General features: G+C 44.2%; 1 pseudogene; it reads left to right on the top strand.

Moving 5' to 3' along the window:
* The first annotated feature begins 21,907 nt into the window (after nt 1-21,907).
* LOC137359433 (U4 spliceosomal RNA) lies at nt 21,908-21,964 on the top strand (annotated as a pseudogene).
* Nucleotides 21,965-22,444: the final 480 nt, after the last annotated feature.

Below are 22,444 nucleotides of genomic sequence, written 5' to 3'. Positions count from 1 at the left end.
ATAGAGTACAAGACACTCACATAGAGTACCAGACACTCACATCGAGCAGCAGACACTCACATATAGTACCAGACACTGACATAGAGCACCAGACACTCACAAAGAGCAGCAGACACTCACATAAAGCAGCAGACACTCACATAGAGTACCAGACACTGACATAGAGCATCAGACACTCACATAGAGCAGCAGACACTCACATGGAGTACCAGACACTGACAGAGAGCAGCTGACATTGAGACACACACACACACACACACTACCAGAGACTGACGGATATAGAACGAATCCCACATTTATATACAATACTAGTGGCTGAAAAAATACCAAATGAATCCAACAATCACATACAGACCACTGACAGAATGTATCCTACACTCATATTCAATACCAGAGACTGACAGGTTCAGAATGTATCTCACACAGTAACAATGAGTAACAGAGACAAAATGAATCCTACATTCACAAACTATACTGGAGACTGGCAGGTAATAATGAATCTCACTCTCACTTACAGGACAACAGGCCGATGGATTTAGCACAACATTACAGCTATTGTTTGTATAACAAAAGGTAATCACAGATATTTTCATACCTCGGCTGGATTTTTTGCAGGAGGCGGGGCTCCTGGTGCCAGGCCTAAAAGGTGGGGGGAGACCTGCCTCTGCATTTTTTCAGCACCCCTGCCCCTCGAGCGATTCTGAATCTTTTGTTGTCAAAGTTTAAGGAGCCGGGATCCGTGTCCTATTAAAAACTTTAATAGGAACCGGGATCCCATCCCCAAGAGCTGCCGGTCGTTTACAGGGCTGGCAGTTCAGCAGTATCGGCAGCTCCACTGGGAGTAGTGGCCATTGCCAGTACTGCAGAGGCCTCAGACCCAGGCCCAGCACTGGATCTTGGCAAAGTGGCAGTGAGGCGGGTTTGCTGGGGCCAGTCCGGAAGGCCCCAGCGAGGGGTGGGGTGGGCGTTTGGTTTGGGGGTGTGTTGTCCCTGGGGATACAGTTGTTCCCAGTGGGGCTCCTCTGTCGGCCACAGATTATCCACGAAGGAGGGACCACCCCCGCCATCCCGCAGGGAGGCCATTGAGTAGGAAGGTTGTTGTCAGACGATTCCGCCTCCAGGAGAATCTGAACCAGGATTCCCGACGTCGGGTTCCATGGTGGTGGGTAATTCTGCCCTGATTCTTCGCCTCCTCACCCCTCACCACAAAATCCGCCATCAGGATGAGAACAAAAACCAGCCCCTAGTGTTTGTAAACCTACCCGTCCACCAGAATATGAACAATTCTTGTCTGTTGCGTTTTTCTTTGATCTGCAAACTTCGTTGCACCGCAGTGTGGTGATATCTAGTGGCCGGGAGTGAGAACTGCAACAGAGTGGCAGAAATTCATAGGATCTGTCAGTGTTGCAGAAACAGGGCAATATGAGGAATTAGGAAGTGGATTGATAGGGTAGACATGGAGATGTTTCCACTTGTGGAGGTTTCCAAAGTGAGGGGCCAAAAATATAAAACAGTCATTAGAGCGGCACAATGGCGCAGTGGTGAGCACCGCAGCCTCACAGCTCCAGCGACCCGGGTTCAATTCTGGGTACTGTCTGTGTGGAGTTTGCAAGTTCTCCCTGTGTCTGCGTGGGTTTTCTCCGGGTGCTCCGGTTTCCTGCCAAAAGACTTGCAGGTTGGTAGGTAAATTGGCCATTATAAATTGCCCCTAGTATAGGTAGGTGGTAGGGAAATATAGGGACAGGTGGAGATGTGGTAGGAATATGGGATTAGTGTAGGATTAGTATAAATGGGTGGTTGATGGTCGGCACAGTCTCGGTGGGCCGAAGGGCCTGTTTCAGTGCTGTATCTCTAAAACTAAACTAAAACTAAAAACTAAATCAAAAATAAACAGGAGAACGTATTTTCCCTGAGAACGTTTAACATTTGGAAGCTGCTATCACCTAGAGCAGTTATGGCGAAGTGCAGAGAGGGGTTTAATGAAAAGCTCGATAAGTGTCTGAGGTAGAAAGGATTTCAGGGAGATGCAGATAGTGAGAATTGATGTAGAATGGGTGGAGGGAGAACCATCAAGCAATTGGGACAAATGGCCCCTGTCAGTAGAATGAATCCAGACACACAAAATGTCCCAGAGACATAATGAATCCCACACCCATACAGTGTACCAGAGACACAACGATACAGAATGAATCTTGCATGCACACATATCATCAGAGATTGACAGGTACAGCCTGAATCCTACACACATTCATTATCCAAGCATAAGAGATACAGAATGATTTCCACACTCAGATACAGTATTAGAGATAGACAGATACAAAACCAATTGTAAGCACACATACAGTGTCAATGACCAATTCAGAATGAGTTCCAAACTCACAAACTGTACCATAGACTGAGAGAAACAAAATCAATTCCACACTCACATGCACTACCAGATACAAAATGAATCCTATACCTACACACAGTACCACTGACACATTCAAAATTATCTCCAATACTATCCACAGGTCCAGAGACAGACAGATACGGACTAAATACTATGCTCAAATACACTAACAGAGATTGACAGGTACAGCCTGTATCCTACACACACAGTACCAGAGCCTGTCAGATACAGATGAAATACTGCATACATATACAGTACCAGAACTGAGAGATACAGAATGAATCCAATACTCACACATAGCGCCAGAGATTGACAGATATTGAAATAATCCCACACTCACATAAAGCAGTGGAGACAGAACAAGACAGACTGAATTCTACACTCCATACAGTACCACTGACTGACTGAGATAGAATGGATTCCAAACTCACACACGCTATTAGAGACTAAGAGATGTATGATGATTCCCACACTCATAGAGAATATTGAATCATACCTTGCAACCAATGTTCCAGACTCTTCCATCACCATCCATGGGTATGTCATAGAGTCATAGAGTTATATAGAAACAGGCCCTTCGGCCCATTCTGTCCGTGCTGGCCATAAAACACCCAACTATTCTAATCCCATATTCCTGCACTTGGCCCACAGCCCTGTATGCTATGGCGTTTCAAGTGGTCATCTAAATACCTCTTAAATGTTGTGAGGGTTCCTGCCTCCACCACCTCTTCAGGCATTGCGTTCCAGATTCCAACCACCCTCTGGGTGAAAAAATGTTTCCTCAAATCTCCCCTAAACCTCCTGCCCCTTACCCTAAATCTATGCCCCCTGGTTCTTGACCCCTCCGCTAAGGGAAAAAGTTTCCTCCTATCTAACTTATCAATGCCCCTCATAATCTGGTACACCTCAATCATGTCCCCCCTCAGCCTTCTCTGCTCTAAGGAAAACAACCCTAGCCTTTTCAGTCTCTCTTCATAGCTGAAATGCTCCAGCCCAGACAACATCCTGGTGAATCTCCTCTGCACCCTCTCCAGTGCAATCACATCCTTCCTATAGTGTGGTGACCAGAACTGTACACAGTACTCCAGCTGAGGCCTAACTAGCATTTTATACAGCTCCATCATAATCTCCCTGCTCTTATATTCTATGCCTCGGCTAATAAAGGCAAGTATCCCATATGCCTTCCTAACTACCTTATCTACCTGTGCTGCTGCCTTCAGTGATCTATGGACAAGTACACCAAGGTCCCTCTGACTTTCTGTACTTCCTAGGGGCCTACCATCCATTGTGCATTCCCTTGCCTTGTTAGTCCTCCCAAAATGCATTACCTCACACTTTTCAGGATCAAATTCCATTTGCCACTGCTCTGCCCTTCTTACCAGCCCATCTATATCTCCCTGTAATCTAAGGATTTCCTCCTCACTATTTACAACACCACCAATTTTCATGTCATCTGCGAACTTACTGATCATGCCTCCTATATTCACATCTAAATCATTAATGTACACTACAAAGATCAAGGGTCCCAGCACCGATCCCTGTGGTACACCACTGGTCACAGGCTTCCAATCGCAAAAACAGCCCTCAACCATTACCATGTCCTGTGCTACCAGCAGGACAGATCCACCAGAGCTGGCGGCACAATTGTATACAGTCAGGATAGAGTTGCCCTGGGAGTCCTCAATGAAGTCTCATGGTGTCAGGTCAAACATGGGCAACAGAATTTGTTTATGTTTAGGGTTATGTTTAGAGATACAGCTCTGAAACAGGCCCTTCAGCCCACCGAGTCTGTGCCGACCATCAACCACCCATTTATACTAATCCTACACTAATCCCATATTCCTACCACATCCCCACCTGTCCCTATATCTCCCGACCACCTACCTATACTAGGGGCAATTGCGAATGGCCAATTTACCTCTCAACCTGCAAGTCTTTGGCATGTGGGAGGAAACCGGAGCACCCGGAGAAAACCCACGCAGACACAGGGAGAACTTGCAAACTCCACACAGGCAGTACCCAGAATTGAACCCGGGTCGCTGGAGCTGTGAGGCTGCGGTGCTAACCACTGCGCCACTGTGCCGCCCATTTCCTGCTAATTACCCTCCCTCAGCTGGAGAATCAGTACTCCTCCATGTTGAACACCAACTGGAAGAAGCACTGAGGGTAGCAAGGGCACAGAATGTACTCTGGGTGGGCGACTTGAAGGACATATCTGCCAGACTGGAACAATGCAGGTGGAGAACCAACAAGAGGGGAAAATCCTACTTGACCTTGTCCTCACCAATCTACCTGTTGCAGACACATCTGTCCATGACAGCACTGGTAAGCATGACCACCACACAGTGCTTGTGGAGATAAAGTCCCATCTTCACACTGAGGACTCCCTCCATCGTGTAGTGTGGTACTACCAACATGCGAAATGTGATAGATTCAGAACAGATCTAGCAGCTCAAAACTGGACATCCATGAGGGACTGTGGACCATCAGCAGCAGCAGATTGGTATTCAAACACAATCTGTAACCTCTGGCCAGGCATATTCCTCTCTCTACCATTACCATCAAGCCATGGAATCAACCCTGGTTCAATGAAGAGTGAAGGAGAGCATGCCGGGAGCAGCATCAGGCCTACATAAAGATGAGGTGCCAGCCTGATGAAGCTACAACACAGGGCTACATACATGCTAAGTAGCAGAAGCAAAATGTGTTAGACAGATCTAAGCCATCCCACAGCCAATGGATCAGATCGAAGCTCTTCAGTCCTGCAACAGACAGTTGTGAATGGTGGTGGACAATGAAAGAACTAACCAGTGGAGGAGGCTCCACAACCATTTCCATCCACAATGATGTGGGAGTCAAGCACATCATTGCAATAGACAACGCTGCTCATTTACACCATCTTTAGCCAGAGGTGCTGAGTGGATGATCCTCCTCCTGAGATCCCCAGGAGTCACAAATGCCAGTCTTCAGCCAATTGTGATATGAAGAAACAGCTGAAAGGACTGGATACCGAAAAGGTTATTGACCCTGCCAACAATCTGGCTGTAGTACTGAAGACTTGTGTTCCAGAACTAGCCGAACCCCTAGCCATGGTGTTCCAGTATAACTACAACACTGGTAACAGGCAATGTAAAGTACTATTGACAAAATCAGAATGTGACCCAAACTCTCACACAGTATCTGATAGTGACAGATACAGATTTAATACCACACACATAAACAGTACCAGAGACTGACAGATACAAACTGAATCCAACACGCATAAACTGTGCCAGACACTGACAGATACAGACTGAATCCAACACACATAAACTGTACCAGAAACTGACAGATACAGACTGAATCCAACACACATAAATTGTACCACAGACCAACATATACAGACTGAATCCAACACACATAAACCGTACCAGAGACTGACAGATACAGACTGAATCCAACACACATAAACCGTACCAGAGACTGACAGATACAGACTGAATCCAACACACATAAACTGTACCAGAGACCAACATATACAGACTGAATCCAACACACATAAACTGTACCAGAGACTGACAGATACAGACTGAATCCAACACGCATAAACTGTACCAGAGACTGACAGATACAGACTGATTCCAACACACATAAACCGTACCAGAAACTGAGATATGCAGACTGAGTCCAACAGGCATAAACTGTACCAGAGACCAACATATACAGACTCAATCCAACACACATAAACTGTACCAGAGACTGACATATACAGACTGAATCCAACACACATAAACTGTACCAGAGACCAACATAAACAGACTCAATCCAACACGCATAAACTGTACCAGAGACTGACAGATACAGACTGAATCCAACACACATAAACTGTACCGGAGACTGACAGATACAGACTGAATCCAACACACATAACCCGTACCAGAGACTGACAGATACAGACTGAATCCAACACGCATAAACTGTACCAGAGACTGAGAGATACAGACAGAACCCAACACACATAAACTGTACCAGAGACTGAGAGATGCAGACTGAATCTAACACACATAAACTGTACCAGAGACTGAGAGATACAGACTGAATCCAACAGGCATAAACCATAGCAGAGACTGAGAGATACAGACTGAACCCAACACACATAAACTGTACCAGAGACTAAGAGATACAGACTGAATCCAACACGCATAAACTGTACCAGAGACTGAGAGATACAGACAGAACCCAACACACATAAACTGTACCAGAGACTGACAGATACTGACTGAATCCAACACGCATAAACTGTGCCAGACACTGACAGATACAGACTGAATCCAACACACATAAACCGTACCAGAGACTGACAGATACAGACTGAATCCAACACACATGAACCGTACAAGAGACTGACAGATACAGACTGAATCCAACACACATAAACTGTACCAGAGACCAACATATACAGACTGAATCCAACACACATAAACCGTACCAGAGACCAACATATACAGACTCAATCCAACACGCATAAACTGTACCAGAGACTGACATATACAGACTGAATCCAACACACATAAACTGTACCAGAGATCAACATAAACAGACTCAATCCAACACGCATAAACTGTACCAGAGACTGACAGATACAGACTGAATCCAACACACATAAACTGTACCAGAGACTGACAGATACAGACTGAATCCAACACGCATAAACTGTACCAGAGACTGATAGATACAGACAGAACCCAACACACATAAACTGTACCAGAGACTGAGAGATACAGACTGAAATTAACACACATAAACTGTACCAGAGACTGAGAGATACAGACTGAATCCAACACACATAAACTGTACCAGAGACTGAGAGATACAGACTGAATCCAACAGGCATAAACCATAGCAGAGACTGAGAGATACAGACTGAACCCAACACACATAAACTGTACCAGTGACTGACAGATACAGACTGAATCCAACACACATAACCCGTACCAGAGACTGACAGATACAGACCGAATCCAACACACATAACCCGTACCAGAGACTGACAGATACAGACTGAATCCAACATGCATAAACTGTACCAGAGACTGACAGATACAGACAGAACCCAACACACATAACCCGTACGAGAGACTGACAGATACAGACTGAATCCAACATGCATAAACTGTACCAGAGACTGAGAGATACAGACTGAATCTAACACACATAAACTGTACCAGAGACTGAGAGATACAGACTGAATCCAACACGCATAAACTGTACCAGAGACTGAGAGATACAGACTGAATCCAACACACATAAACTGTACCAGAGACTGAGAGATACAGACTGAATCCAACAGGCATAAACCATAGCAGAGACTTAGAGATACAGACTGAACCCAACACACATAAAATGTACCAGAGACTGAGAGATACAGACTGAATCCAACACGCATAAACTGTACCAGAGACTGAGAGATACAGACTGAATCCAACACGCATAAACCATAGCAGAGACTGAGAGATACAGACTGAATCCAACACGCATAAACTGTACCAGAGACTGAGAGATACAGACTGAGTCCAACACGCATAAACTGTACCAGAGACTGAGAGATACAGACTGAATCCAACACGCATAAACCATAGCATAGGCTGAGAGATGCAGACTGAACCCAACACACATAAACTGTACCAGAGACTGAGATATACAGACTGAATCCATCACACATAAACTGTACCAGAGGCTGACATACACGGACTGAATCCAACACGCATAACCCGTACGAGAGACTGACAGATACAGACTGAATCCAACATGCATAAACTGTACCAGAGACTGAGAGATACAGACTGAATCTAACACACATAAACTGTACCAGAGACTGAGAGATACAGACTGAATCCAACACGCATAATCTGTACCAGAGACTGAGAGATACAGACTGAATCCAACACACATAAACTGTACCAGAGAATGACATATACAGACTGAATCCAACAAGCATAAACTGTACCAGAGACTGAGAGATACAGACTGAATCCAACACGCATAAACTGTACCAGAGACTGAGAGTTACAGACAGAACCCAACACACATAAACTGTACCAGAGACTGAGAGATACAGACTGAATCCAACACGCAGAAACTGTACCAGAGACTGAGAGATACAGACTGAATCCAACACGCATAAACTGTACCAGAGACTGAGAGATGCAGACTGAACCCAACACACATAAACTGTACCAGAGACTGAGATATACAGACTGAATCCATCACACATAATCTGTACCAGAGGCTGACATACACAGACTGAATCCAACACGCATAAACTGTACCAGAGACTGAGAGATACAGACTGAATCCAACACACATAAACTGTACCAGAGAATGACATATACAGACTGAATCCAACAAGCATAAACTGTACCAGAGACTGAGAGATACAGACTGAATCCAACACGCATAAACTGTACCAGAGACTGAGAGTTACAGACAGAACCCAACACACATAAACTGTACCAGAGACTGAGAGATACAGACTGAATCCAACACGCATAAACTGTACCAGAGACTGAGAGATACAGACTGAATCCAACACACATAAACTGTACCAGAGACTGAGAGATACAGACTGAATCCATCACACATAAACTGTACCAGAGACTGACATATACAGACTGAATCCAACAAGCATAAACTGTACCAGAGACTGAGAGATACAGACTGAATCCAACACGCATAAACTGTACCAGAGACTGAGAGATACAGACTGAATCCAACACTCAGACTGAATCTCTCGCTGTCTCTTGCTGATTTGCTCAGTCCCTTTTTTTGTCCGCAGTATTTTGGTTTTAATTTACCTTTTTCTGTCAGTTCCTTTCTGAATGCTAATAGTGGTTTGCTGTTTTTCTGTGTGTTTTTCTCTTCCTGCCCCATTCTTGGTGATGTTACTCAGTGTCCTTATACCATTGTGCAGTGAGGGTGAGTCTGTCAGCGCGTGTGTTGCTGACTCTGGGATTCTTGAGCGAGCTGACTGCAAGACTATTATTTTAAAAAGATCAACAAAAAAGACATCTCTTTCGCTAAGCACTAATATGTAGCTTGAATTCAATCGTTCCACAGCAGAGTAGCGCAGCGGAAGCATGCTGGGCCCTTAACCCAGAGGTCGATGGATGGAAACCATTCTCTGCTATTTATCTTTCATCGTATCGCAAACAACTCACTTTTAAAACATTGTGTTACCCACAATCGCATCACGCTTCTGAAAACACTGGAATGCCATCAGCTTTTTCCTTGTAACATTGTGTAGCCTGGCTGAGCCCCCCAACACCTGCTTCTCCGTAATAAAAACAGAAAATCTGGAAATACTCAGTGTGTCTGGCGGCATCTGTTAATAGATAATGTTTCAGGTTAACGTTCCGAAGAAGGGTCACTGACCCGAAACGTTAACTCTGCTTCTCTTTCCACAGATGCCGCCAGACCTGCTGAGTATTTCAAGCATCTTCTGTTTATGTTTCAGATTTCCAGCATCTGCAGTATTTTGCCTTTGTACATGCGTTGCTATGTCTGGGACTGTTTGAGTGCAATGCTATTGCTTTATAAACAGCGTTGAAACAAACATTTATCTCGCTAACACACAGCACGAATACACAGCTGGATATAAACAGCAGCCTGCAGCAGAGGGCGCAGTGGAAGTTTATTAACACAAATAATTCACCAACACAATATTTACTGCTACGCACAGTCACCTCGTCTTAACTCTTTATTTACATCAACTTCTTGCTTCCAATAAACACTTCAATTTGGAACATAGCTTCCAAAACACCTTTATTCACAAACCTGAACACAAGCTGCAAATGCTGCAAACACACACCAGCCCAGACTTTCCCCTTTCTGTCAACACATTCCTGCATCACTGCCTCTCCATCAACAGTTGCTGATAGAATCATACAATCATAGAATGGCGACAGCACAGAAGGAGGCCATTCGGCCTGTCGAACCGGTGCTGGCTCTCTGCTAGAGCAATTCACCTAGTCCCACGCCCCAGTCAGTTTAACATTGGTGGTGGGGAAACTTCGAGAACAAATAATTCAGGACAAAATTAATAGTCACATGGACAAATGCAGGTTCATTCAAGAAAGCCAGCATGAATTTCTTAAGGGAAAATCATGTTTAACTAACTTGCTGGAGTTTATTGATGAGGTAATAGAGAGGGTTCATGAGGGCAATTCAGTTGATGTGGTGTACATGGACTTTCAAAAGGTGTTTGATACAGTGCCACACAACAGACTTGTGAGCAAAATTATAGCTCATGGAATAAAAGGGAGGTAGCAACATGGATATGGAATTGGCTGAGTGACAGAAAGCAAAGAGTTGTGGTTAATGGATGTTTTTCGAGTTGGGAGAAGGTTTGTAGTGGAGTTCCCCACGGGTCAGTGTTGGGACCCTTGTTTTTCCTGATATATATTAATGATCTAGACCTAGGTGTACAGAGCAGAATTTCAAAGTTTATGGATGATATGAAACTTGGAAGCATTGTGAACTGTGTAGAACTTCAAAAGGGCAGACAGGTGACAGATGAGGTTCAATGTGGAGAAATGTGAGGTGATTTATTTTGGTAAGAAGAGCATGGAGAAACAATACAAAATAAAGGGCACAATTCTAAAGGAGTTTAGGAGCAGAGGAACCTATGTTTATATGGGCATAGGTCATTGAAGGTGGCAGGACAGGTTGAGAGAGTGGTTAATCAAGCATACAGTATCCTGGGCTTTATTAAGAGGGGCATAGAGTACAAGAGCAAGGAAGTTATGTTGAACTTGTATGAGACACCAGTTCGGCCTCAGCTGGAGTATTGCATCCATTTCTGGGTGCTGCACTTTAGGAAGGATGAGAAGACATTGGAGAGAGTACAGAAAAGATTCACGAGAATGGTTCCAGGAATGAGGAACTTCAGTTATGAAGATAGATTGGAGAAGTTGGGATGGTTTCCCTTGGAGGAGAGAAGGCTGAGAGGAGATTTGATAGAGGTATTCAAAATCATGAGGGGTCTGGACAGAGTAGATAGAGAGCAACTATTCCCACTCATGAAAGGATCGAGAAGGAGAGGGCACAGATTTAATGTATTTGGTAAGAGAAGCAAAAGTGACATGAGGAAAAACTTTTCACACAGCGAGTGGTTAAGGTCTGGAATGCGCTGCCTCAGAAAGTGGTGGAGGCAGGTTCAATTGAAGCATTCAAAAGGGAATTAGACAGTTAAGTGAAAAGGAAGAATGTGCAGGGTTATGGGGAGAAAGCAGGAGAATGGGACTGAGGGAATTGCTCTTTCAGAGAGCCGGGGCAGACATGATGGGCCGAATGTCCTCCTCTGCACTGTAACAATTCTGTGATTCTGCGGTGAGCAGAGCAGACACACAAGCTCAATGACAGGACAGCTCGGCTGTCTCTGAGTTTCAGCTCCCGGCTCTTACATTTCCTCATCCACACTGTCTTTTCTGTGGATGTTCAGGGGTTCCTTGTCGGATCTGAGGACTGTATCCATTAAACATTCTGAGCCAGGAGATCCACACACTCTCTGTTACCAAGATTTATGGGTTATTTATACCCCCAGCTCCCTCTGCTCCTGCACCTTCTTAGAATTGTTCCCTTTATTCTATATTGTCTCTCCATGTTCTTATTACCAAATTAATCACCTAATTTCTCTGCATTGAACTTCATCTGCCATCAGTCCACCAACTTGTCTATGTCCTTTTGAAGTTCTACACTATCCTCCTCACAGTTCACAATGCTTCCAAGTTTCGTATTATCCACAAACTTTGAAATTCTGCCCTGTACACCAAGGTCTCGGTCATTAATATATATCAGGAAAGGCAAGGGTCCCAACACTGATCCCTGGGGAATTCCACTACAAACCTTCCTCCAGCCCAAATAAGCATCCATTGATCACTACTCTTTGTTTCCTGTCACTCAGCCAATTCCGTATCCATGTTGCTACTGTCCCTTTTATTCCATGAGTATCTAATGCTTTTTGAAAGTTCATGTACACATCAACAGCATTGTCCTCAATAACCCTCTCTGTTACCTCCTCAAAAAACTCCAGAAAGTTAGTTAAACATAATTTTCCCTGAAGACATACGGTGCAACGTTGGCAATTCTCCAGTCCTCTGGCTCCACTCGCGAGTCTAAGACACTTCCGGGTCTCTTTAATTTCGAAGGAAAAGTTGAAAAGGGCTGTTCGGTTTTCCTCTGACAGAGAGCGTGTTTCACTCGGGTTAATATAACCCGGGACTTTTGCTGCTGAAATGAATTCTGCAAGGTCCCAGCAAACACACCGGCTCCCTCCTTTCTCCCCTCTTTCTATCGGATTGTTTTACCAGGAGGGGCTCAATAATAACAAACCCCCTGCAGGGAATGACCGCAAATTGAGCATCTAAATGGGGCAAGTGGGCAGCGTTCTAGGTTCTAGGTTCCCCCTACCCCGCCCCTCCCTCCCTCCAGTCCAAGCCCCTCTTCACTTTCTTTGGGACTTTGATGAGGGTGAAATGAGGAAAGTTCCCATTGATGTTTGAATGCTGAATTGCTGCAGATCTCTGCGCACGCGCGATGTAGCCCCGCCCCCAGTGGGACGTCACAATGAGGAGTGGAGCGCATGCGCATCCTTTCCCCAACCCAGTCTGTGAGGCCATTCACTCAATCAGGGGAAGATGCTTCAAATCAGCTGCTAATGGAGACTTCCCGGGCCCGGGGGAAGGGAACAAACAGCATCTACTTCCAGCAGCCACTGCTTTGGGAGCGTGTCCGCAGATGTGCTCAGAGATTAGCATTGAGTGGTGGGAAGTTGAGGGGGAGTCGGGGAGTGTTTGTAACAGACACTGTGGAGCAGGAGCTGCTCCCGGAACATGGAGTGAGCCGGGGACATGGGGAAGGGAGAGTTCATTCTCGGACAGTGTCTGTACAGGCTCAGGGAGACACAATGGGAAGAAATCACTATTGAAAATCACTGACAATTTCACCACCCAAAGGAGAGGGAATTTTCCTGCTTTAGTTCCAGTCTCTCACTGTTTGTTGGATTGTGAACAGTGGGGGGAAAATAGCCGCAAAATAACGATGTGGACAGTTAGACAAAGAGCACTTATTGCAGACACCAGGTGAGAAGTGTGAAAGGCACATTTTAAATAGTGGCTGCTTGTTTTCTGTTGAAATAGAAATGTGACTGTGTAAAGGTCACTGCTCTATCGGACAGTCCCAGTCATTGAGCAGTGCAGGGCTTGTGTTGTTTCTGAATGTCACAAACTTGTTGTAAAACCACTGCAAACACCTGGTAAACAGAAGCTGAATACTGCAGTACTGCAGTGGAGTCAGACACTGACACTGTTTGTGTTCCTGGTTTTCATTTTGTGATTGTTCATAATGATTATTATTGGGACGATTGCATTGATCGCTTTTGTATCTTCTACCTCACCAATTCTTCAGGTATAAGAACAAGAAGTGCTGGAAATACTCAGCAGGTCTGGTAGCATCTGTGGAGAGAGAAGCAGAGTTAACGCTTCAGGTCAGTGACCCTTTTTCGGAACTGGCAAATATTAGAAATGTAAAAGGTTATAAGCAAGTAAAGCAGGGGTGGGGCAAGAGATAACAAAAGACAAGGTGCAGATAGGAGAAGGTCACAGAATAGTTGACCAGAAAGTCGTGGAGCAAAGGCAAACAATATGTTAATGGTGTGTTGAAAGACAAAGCATTAGTACAGCGTGATGCCACTACCAAACGCATCTTCCCCTCCCTTCCCCTGTCAGCATTCTGAAGGGATCGCTCCCTCCGTGACACCCTGGTCCGCTCCTCCATTACCCCCACCACCTCATCCCCTTCCCATGGCACCTTCCCCTGCAATCGCAGGAGGTGTAATACCTGCCCATTTACCTCCTCTCTCCTCACTATCCCAGGCCCCAAACACTCCTTTCAGATTAAGCAGCGATTTACTTGTACTTCTTTCAATGTAGTATACGGTATTCACTGCTCACAATATGCTCTCCTGTCCATTTAGGAGACCAAACGGAGACTGGGTGACCACTTTGCGGAACACCTGTGCTCAGTCCGCATGCTGGACCCTGAGCTTCCGGTTGTTTGCCATTTCAACACTCCCCCCTGCTCTCATGCTCACATCTCTGTCCTGGGCTTGCTGCAGTGTTCCAGTGAACATCAACGCAAGCTCGAGGAACAGCATATCATTTACCAATTAGGCACACTACAGCCTGCCGGACTGAACATTGAGTTTAATCATTTCAGAGCATGACGGGCCCCCCATTTTACTTTTATTTTTAGTTTTTTTTTCCTTTTTTAATATATGTTTTGTTTTTATTTTATTTCATAGTTTGTTCAGTTTGCTTACCCACTGTTTTTTTTTCATGTTGGTATTTGTGGCTGTTCAATTTTCAGTCCGTTAACACCCTATCTGTACTAATGCTTTGTCTTTCCGCACACATTAACATATCATTTGCCTTTGCTCCATGACCTTCTGGTCAACTATTCTGTGACCTTCTCCTATCTGCACCTTGTCTTTTGTTATCTCTTGCCCCACCCCTGCTTTACTTGCTTGTAACCTTTTACATTTCTAATATTTGCTAGTTCTGAAGAAGGGTCACTGTCCTGAAATGTTAACTCTGCTTCTCTCTCCACAGATGCTGCCAGACCTGCTGAGTATTTCCAGCATTTCTTGTTTTTATTTCAGATTTCCAGCATCCGCAGTATTTTGCTTTTACGTTAAGGTTTAAGAGTTACTTTTCATTCCTGCAGGCAAATACATGAAGGAACCTGAATGGATGTGGTGATTCCTGGACACAAGGAAAAGTGCAGCGAGCTCGTTCCAACACACAGTAGGTACAGGATCACTCACAAAGCACAGAGATACTGCCAGCTCATCAGTTCCACTGGAACAAACAAAAGAAGTAGTCAGACATACACTGATGCCAAAGTCGAGAGACACATTTTCAATCCAACAGTCAAACAACGGCAGGAGAGACAGAAGTTGTTTCCATTTCACTCCAATTCAGTACAGCTGACAGGTTGATACATCAATCACAGTCCAAAAACAAACCCACTATCAGATCTCAATAAACTCTGTCACCATGGCCACATTTTAAATATAAAATCTGAAATAGAACAGACAAAATTTAAAAGCAAAATACTGCAAATCTGAAATAAAAGCAAGAAATGGTAGAAATACTCAGCAGGTCTGGCAGCAGCTGTGGAGAGAGAAGCAGAGTTAACGTTTCAGGTCAGTGACCTTTCAGATGCTGCCAGACCTACTAAGTATTTCCAGCATTTCTTGTTTTTATTACAGACAAAATTTACCTGATTGAAAGGTACAGAATGAATGCACGGAGGCTTCAAGGGGATTCGGACAGGCTAAGTGAATGGGCAAGAACATAGCAGATGGAATATAATGTGAATAAGTTTGAACTGATCCACTTTGGTAGAAAAAACAGAAGGGCAGAGTATTTCTTAAATGGTGAGAGGTTGGGGAAGTGTCGATGTCCAAAGGGACCTGGGTGTCCTTGTTCATGAGTCACTAAAAGCTAGTGTGCAGGTGCAGCAAGCAATTAAGAGGCAAATGGTATGTTGGCCTTCATTGAAAGGGGATTTGAGTGCATGAATAAAGATGTATTGCTTCAATTGTATGAAGCCTTGGTGAGACCGCACCTGCAGTATTCTGTACAATTTTGGTTTCTTTATCTAAAGAAGGATATACTTGTCATAGAGGGAGTGCAACGGAGGTTCACCAGACTCATGCCCTGGGATGGCGGGATTGTCTTATGATGAGAGACTGCAGAAACTGGGCCTGTGTTCTCTCGAGTTTCCAAGAATGAGAGGTGATCTCATTGAAACTTACAACATTCTCACAGGGCGTGACGGGGTAGATTTTGTTAGGATGTTTCCTCTGGCTAGTGAGGCTGGAACAAAGGGACACAGTCTCAGAATAAGGGCAGGCCATTTGAGACTGAGATGAGCAGGAATTTCTTTGCTCAGAGAGTGGGAAATCTGTGGAATTCTCTATCCCAGAGGGCTGTGGAGGCTCAATCATTGAATATACTCAAGACAGAAATCGATAGATTTCTGAATACTAATGTTATCATACGTACGAACATCCGAATTAGGAGCAGGAGTGGGCCACTCGGTCCTTCGAGCCTGCTCCGCCATTCAATAAGTTCATGGCTGAACTGATTACTCCACATTTCCACCTACCCCCGATAACCTTTCATCCCCTCGCTTATCAAGAATCGATCTACCTCTGCCTTAAAAAATATGCAAAGACTCTGCTTTCACCACTTTTTGAGCAAGAGAATTCCAAAGACTCACGACCCTCAGGGAAAAAATTTCTCCTTATCTCTGTCTTAAATGGACGACCCCTTAATTATAAACTGTGACCCCTGGTTTTAGATTCACAAGGGGGAACATCCTTTCCACATCCACCCTGTCAAGACCCCTCAGGATCTGATATGTTTCAATCAAGTCGCCTCTTACTCTTCTAAATTCCAGCTGATACAAGCCTAGCCTGTCCAGTCTTTCTTCATAAACCACCCCCCCGCCCCCACGCCCCCCATTCCAGGTATTAGTCTAGTAAACCTTCTCTGTACTGCCTCCAACACATTTACATTCTTCCTTAAATAAGTAGACCAGTACTGTACTCAGTACTCCAGACATGGTCTCACCAATGCCCTGTATAGCTGCAGCATAACCTCCCTACTTCTGTTTTCAATTCCCCTTGCGTTAAACTATAACATTCTATTAGCTTTCCTAATGACGTGCTGTACCTGCATATTAACCTTTTGTGATTCATGCAGTAGGACACCCAGTTCCCTCGGCATCTCAGAGCTCTGCAATCTCTCACCATTTAGATAATCTGTTTCTTTTTTATTCTTCCAAAGTGGACAATTTCACACTTTCTCACATTATACTCCATTTGCCAGGTCTTTGCCCACTCACTTAACTTATCTATACCCCTTTGTATCCTCCTTATGTCCTCCTCACGAGTTACTTTCCGACCTATCTTTGTCTTCAGCAAATTTAGCAACCATTCCTTCAGTCCCTTCATCAAAGTCATTACTATTAATTGTAAAATGTTGAGGCCCCATCACAGATCCCTGTGGCACACCACTCGTTACACCTTGCCAACCAGAAAATGACCCATTTTTATGCCTACTCTGTTTCCTGTTAGCTAGCCAATCTTCTGTCCATGCCAATATGTTACCCCCTGCACCATGAGCTTTTATTTTCTGTAATAACCTTTGATGTGGCACCTTATCAAATGCCTTCTGGAATCTAAGTGCAATACAACCATTGCTTCCCCTTTATCCACGGCACATGTAACTCCCACAAAGAACTCCAATAAATTGGTAAAACATGATTTCCCTTTCACAAAACCATATTGACTCTGCCTGATTACCTTCAATTTTTCTAAATGCCCTTTAAATGTCTTTAATAGCTTCTAACATTTTCCCTAAGAGAGATGTTGAGCTAACTGGCCTGTAGTTTCCTGCTTTCTGTCTCCTTCCCTTTTTGAATAAGGGAGTTATATTCACTATTTTCCAATCTAACAGAACTTTCCCCGAATCTAGGGTATTTTGCAAAATTAAAACTAACGCATCAACTATCTCAGTAGCCATTTCTTTTAAGACCCTTGGATGAAGTCCATCAGGACCCGGGGTCTTGTCAGCCCACAGCTCCTACAATTTGTTCAATATCACTTGCCTGGTGATTGTAATTTTCTTGATTTCCTCTCTCCCTTCCATTTCTGACTTACGGCTAATACTGGGATGTTATTTGTATCTTCAATAGTGAAGACCGATGCAAAATATCTGTTCAATTCATCTGCCATCTCCTTATCCATGATTAATTCCCCAGACTCACTTTTTATAGGACCAACATTCACTTTATTAACTCTTTTTAAAATATCTATAGAAACTCTTACTATCTGTCTTTATATTTCGAGCTAGCTTTCTCTTGTCCTCTAATTTAACCTTCCTTATCAACCTTTTAGTCATTCTTTGAACAGTATATAAAAAACGGCAATCTTCTGACCTGTCTCCCATCTTTGTGTAATTGTCAGCTTTTTCTTTAAGTTTGATACTATATTTAACTGTTTTAGTTAAATATGGTTGGTGGGTCCCACCTTCAGAATTTTTCTTTCTCGTTGAAATGTATCTTTTCTGTGCATTCTGAAATATCCCCTTTCACGTCTGTCACTGCATCTCAATTGACTTATCCCTTAACCTGATATGCCAGTTCACTTTAGCTAGCTCTGCTTTCATGCTCTCATAATTGCCCTATTTAAGTTTAAAATACTGGTCTTGGACCCACTCTTCCCTCCCTCAAACTGAATGTAAAATTCATTCATATTATGATCGCTGCTACCTGGGGGTGCCTTAACTATGAGGTCATTAATTAATCCTATCACATTGCACAATGCCAGGTCTAGTATAGCCTGCTCTCTGGTTGGCTCCAGAATGTATTGTTCCAAGAAATTATCCCAAAAACATTCTGTGTACTCCTCATCGAAGCTACCTCTGCCCATCCGATTTTTCCAGTCTGTCTGTAGGTTAAAATCCCCCATAATTATTACTGTACCTTTCTGACAAGCTGCCATTATTTGTTTCCTTTATACCCTGTCCTACAGTGTGGTTAATGTTAGGTGGCCTGTACCCCACTTCCAAAAGTGATTTCTTGCCTTTTATGATTTCTCATTTCTACCCAAACTGCGTTACTTCTACATCCTGGTATCCTCAACTTAGGTCATCCCTCTCTATTGCGCTAATAGCATCATTAATTAACAGAGCTACCCCTCCATCTTTTCCTAGCTTCCTATCCTTCCTAAATGCCATGTACCCTTCAATATTCAGGTCCTAATCTATGTTGTCCTGCTGCCATGTCTCTGTAATGGCTAACAGATCATACTGATTTATTTCTATTTGCGCTCTCAGTTCATCTGTTTTGTTTTGTTTCGAATGGTACATGCATTCGGATGCGGAGCCTTTAGTTGTGTCCTTTTATTGTTTTTGTGACCTGTAGCCTTATCTGTTGATTTACTCTTAGATTTGTATGCTCTGTCCTTCCTGTCACAGTCTGTTTATCATTTCCAATATTCATACCATTCTCTCTTGCCTTGTCTCTACTCTTTGATTTACCATTGTCTTCCCAAAGTTGATCCCTTGCCCCTACTATTCCGTTTAAAGCCCTCTCTACCTCCCTAGTTATGTGGCTAGTTATGTCAAGGGATACGGAGATAGTGGGGAAAAATAGTGTAGAGGTAGTTGATCAGCCACGATCTGTTTGAATGGCGGAGCAGGTGCGATGGGCCGATTGGCCTCCTGCCCCTATTTCCTATGATCCTACGAATCTCAATAATGTACGTCAGATGTTAGACCGAGCTACACATTACATAGCAGTCAAAAAGTCCCACAAAGATTAAGACTGAAAGATAAAGTATCAATTCCATTACTACAAAGTGAAGGACTTTGTAGTCCTTTGCATAGCAGCCCATGCATAAGATTGAAAGTTAACTTTTCATTCACAATCGTTTTCACAGAGCTAAATATTGAATACCAATCCACAACTCACAATGTACAGCTATAAAATAGAGAGAGAGAGACAGAGAGATCACTCAGACAGCAGGAAGCAGCGTGAGTGGAGCAGACAGGAGCCCAGGCCACCGGAGTTTGAAAACAAAGTGAACTGTGACATAACAGGAAAGCTGCAAGGTGATTGGTTGTGAGTAACTGCTGTTAGGGATTATCAATAAATAGTTAATACACCACGGTTCGGGTGGGTGCATAAATAGTTGGGTTATAGCGTCTCAACTCTGGCAGACTAAAAAAAAACAGTATAAATTCAATATTCATAATAATGAACAAGTGAGTAGCTGAGTATTATTTTTTGAGTAAGGTTTATTTTAACTGGTGAACTGTATTGATTTTTAGTAGGATTTATCAGTACTGGTAAGGTTTTATTAATAATTCTAAGGTGTTGTAGTATTGGTAAGGTTTTTTTTAAGCAGTAGCAAAGGGTCAACTAATAAATAAATGAATGGTAGGGGTGCTTCAGCTTCGAGAGTGCACCTCCTGTGCTATGTGGGAGCTCCAGGATCCTTCCCGTATCCTGGAGAACCATTTGTGCAGGAAGTGTGGTCAATTGCGGCAGCTTGAGCTCTGGGTTTTGGAACTTATGCAGCAGCTGGCGACACTGCGGTTCACTTGAAAGGATGAGAGCTGCATGGATAGCATGTTCATAGATGTAGTCACCCCACAGCTTAACAGTAAGCAGGGAGAGAGGGAATGGGTGACCACCAAGCAGTCAAAAAGAATCAGGCAGGTACTGCAGGACACTGAGTGCATCTCACTCTCCAACTGGTATTCAGTTCTGAATATGGAGGACAATGATGCTTCCCTGGGGAGAGCAGTCAGAACCAAGTCCATGGCACCATGGGTGGCTCAGCTGTAAAGGGGAGTACAGGGAAGACTGGAAAAGCCATAGTGATAGGCGACTCAATAGTCAAGGAAAAATGAGGCATTCCTGTGGCCGCAGATGTGAATCCAGGAATGGAGTGTTGCCTTCCTGGTGCCAGGGTCAAGGATGTCATTGAGCATCTACAGAGAATCCTGAAGGGGGAGGATGAACAGCCAGCAGTTGTGGTCCACATTGGACCCATCGACATAGTTAGAAAGAAGGATGTTGTCCTGCAGTCAGAACTTAGGCAGCTCGGTAAGAAATCAGCAAACTTGCCATCAAAAGTAGTAATCTCCAGATTATTCCCAGTGCCACGTGCAAATGAGTACAGGAATAGAAGGGTAACACAGATGAATGTGTGGCTGGAAAGATGGTGCAGGAGGGAGGGCTTCAGATTCTTGGGACAGATCGGATGGGTTGCACCTGAACAGAGCTGGGACTGAGTTCCTTGCGGGACATTTTGTCAGTGCTGTTGGAGAGGGTTTAAACTAGTTTGGCAGGGGGATGGGGACCTGAGGGTAGACTCAGATGGGACAAAAGCTGAAATGAAAATGGAAGGCAGAAAATTAATGTCTGGAAGACAGAGGAAACAAAGGTTAGAAAATTAAAAAAAAAAAAGTTTGGCAGTGCTCAAGGGTATCTATTTTAATGCAAGGAGTATAGCAAATAAAGCAGATGAGCTGAAGGCACGGAGAGACACATGGCAGTATGATATCATAGCTATTACAGAAACATGGCTTAAGGAGGGACAGGAGTAGCAGCTCAATGTTCCTGTTTACAGGGTTTTCAGACGCGATAGGGAGGGGGATAAGAAAGGAGGGGGAGTGGCAATTTTGGCCAAAGAAACTATTACAGCTGTGAGGAGGGATGATATGTTGTAAGGTTTATCAGATGAGACTATATGGATCGAGCTAAGGAACAAAAAAAGTGGCAATCATAGTACACTGAGTGTACTGTGGACCCCCAAACAGTCAGTGGGAGATAGAACAGCAGATATGTAGGCAAATCTCTGAGAAGTGCAAGAACAATAGAGCAGTAATAGTAGGGGATTTGAGTTTTGCGCAGTGGCAATATCGTAGCTAATGAGGTTTAACCGAAGCGTGATTATGGGGAAGCTTTGAGTAAAATGGCTATAACCAATTTTCGAGCTTCGGGCCAGGGAGTGCGCAACACAGTTCGGGTGTTCGTGACGGACAAGGAAGGAGATGCACCAGTCGATCGCACCTTGTTCATCAAGAAAATTCTCTTCGATTGCTGCGGATTTCAAGCGACGGACGTCTTCTGCCTGCAGGATTTCCCCAGCAGTGGATACTTCGAAGTGACGTTCCGGAACGTGGCGGGATGCATCAAGTTCCTGAAGGCGTTCAAGGAGAAAGGGGACCGGGCTCCACTGTCGATCCTCACAGCGGAGCCGCTCTTCACGCTTCCGTCACAACGGGACCGGGTGGTGACGATTCACCTCTACAACCCCCATGTTCCGGTGGTGGATGTACTCACCTTTCTCGCCAGGTACGTCGAGGTGGCCGGCAGCAGCTCTGATGTCAAGGACCCCTTTGGGATCTGGACCAGCAAGCGGCAGGTCAAGGTGAC

This window comes from Heterodontus francisci, unplaced genomic scaffold (assembly GCF_036365525.1).
Source record: "Heterodontus francisci isolate sHetFra1 unplaced genomic scaffold, sHetFra1.hap1 HAP1_SCAFFOLD_102, whole genome shotgun sequence".
In the NCBI taxonomy this organism is placed as follows: Eukaryota; Metazoa; Chordata; class Chondrichthyes; order Heterodontiformes; family Heterodontidae; genus Heterodontus; species Heterodontus francisci.
This window is presented reverse-complemented; position numbering and strand designations above follow the sequence as displayed.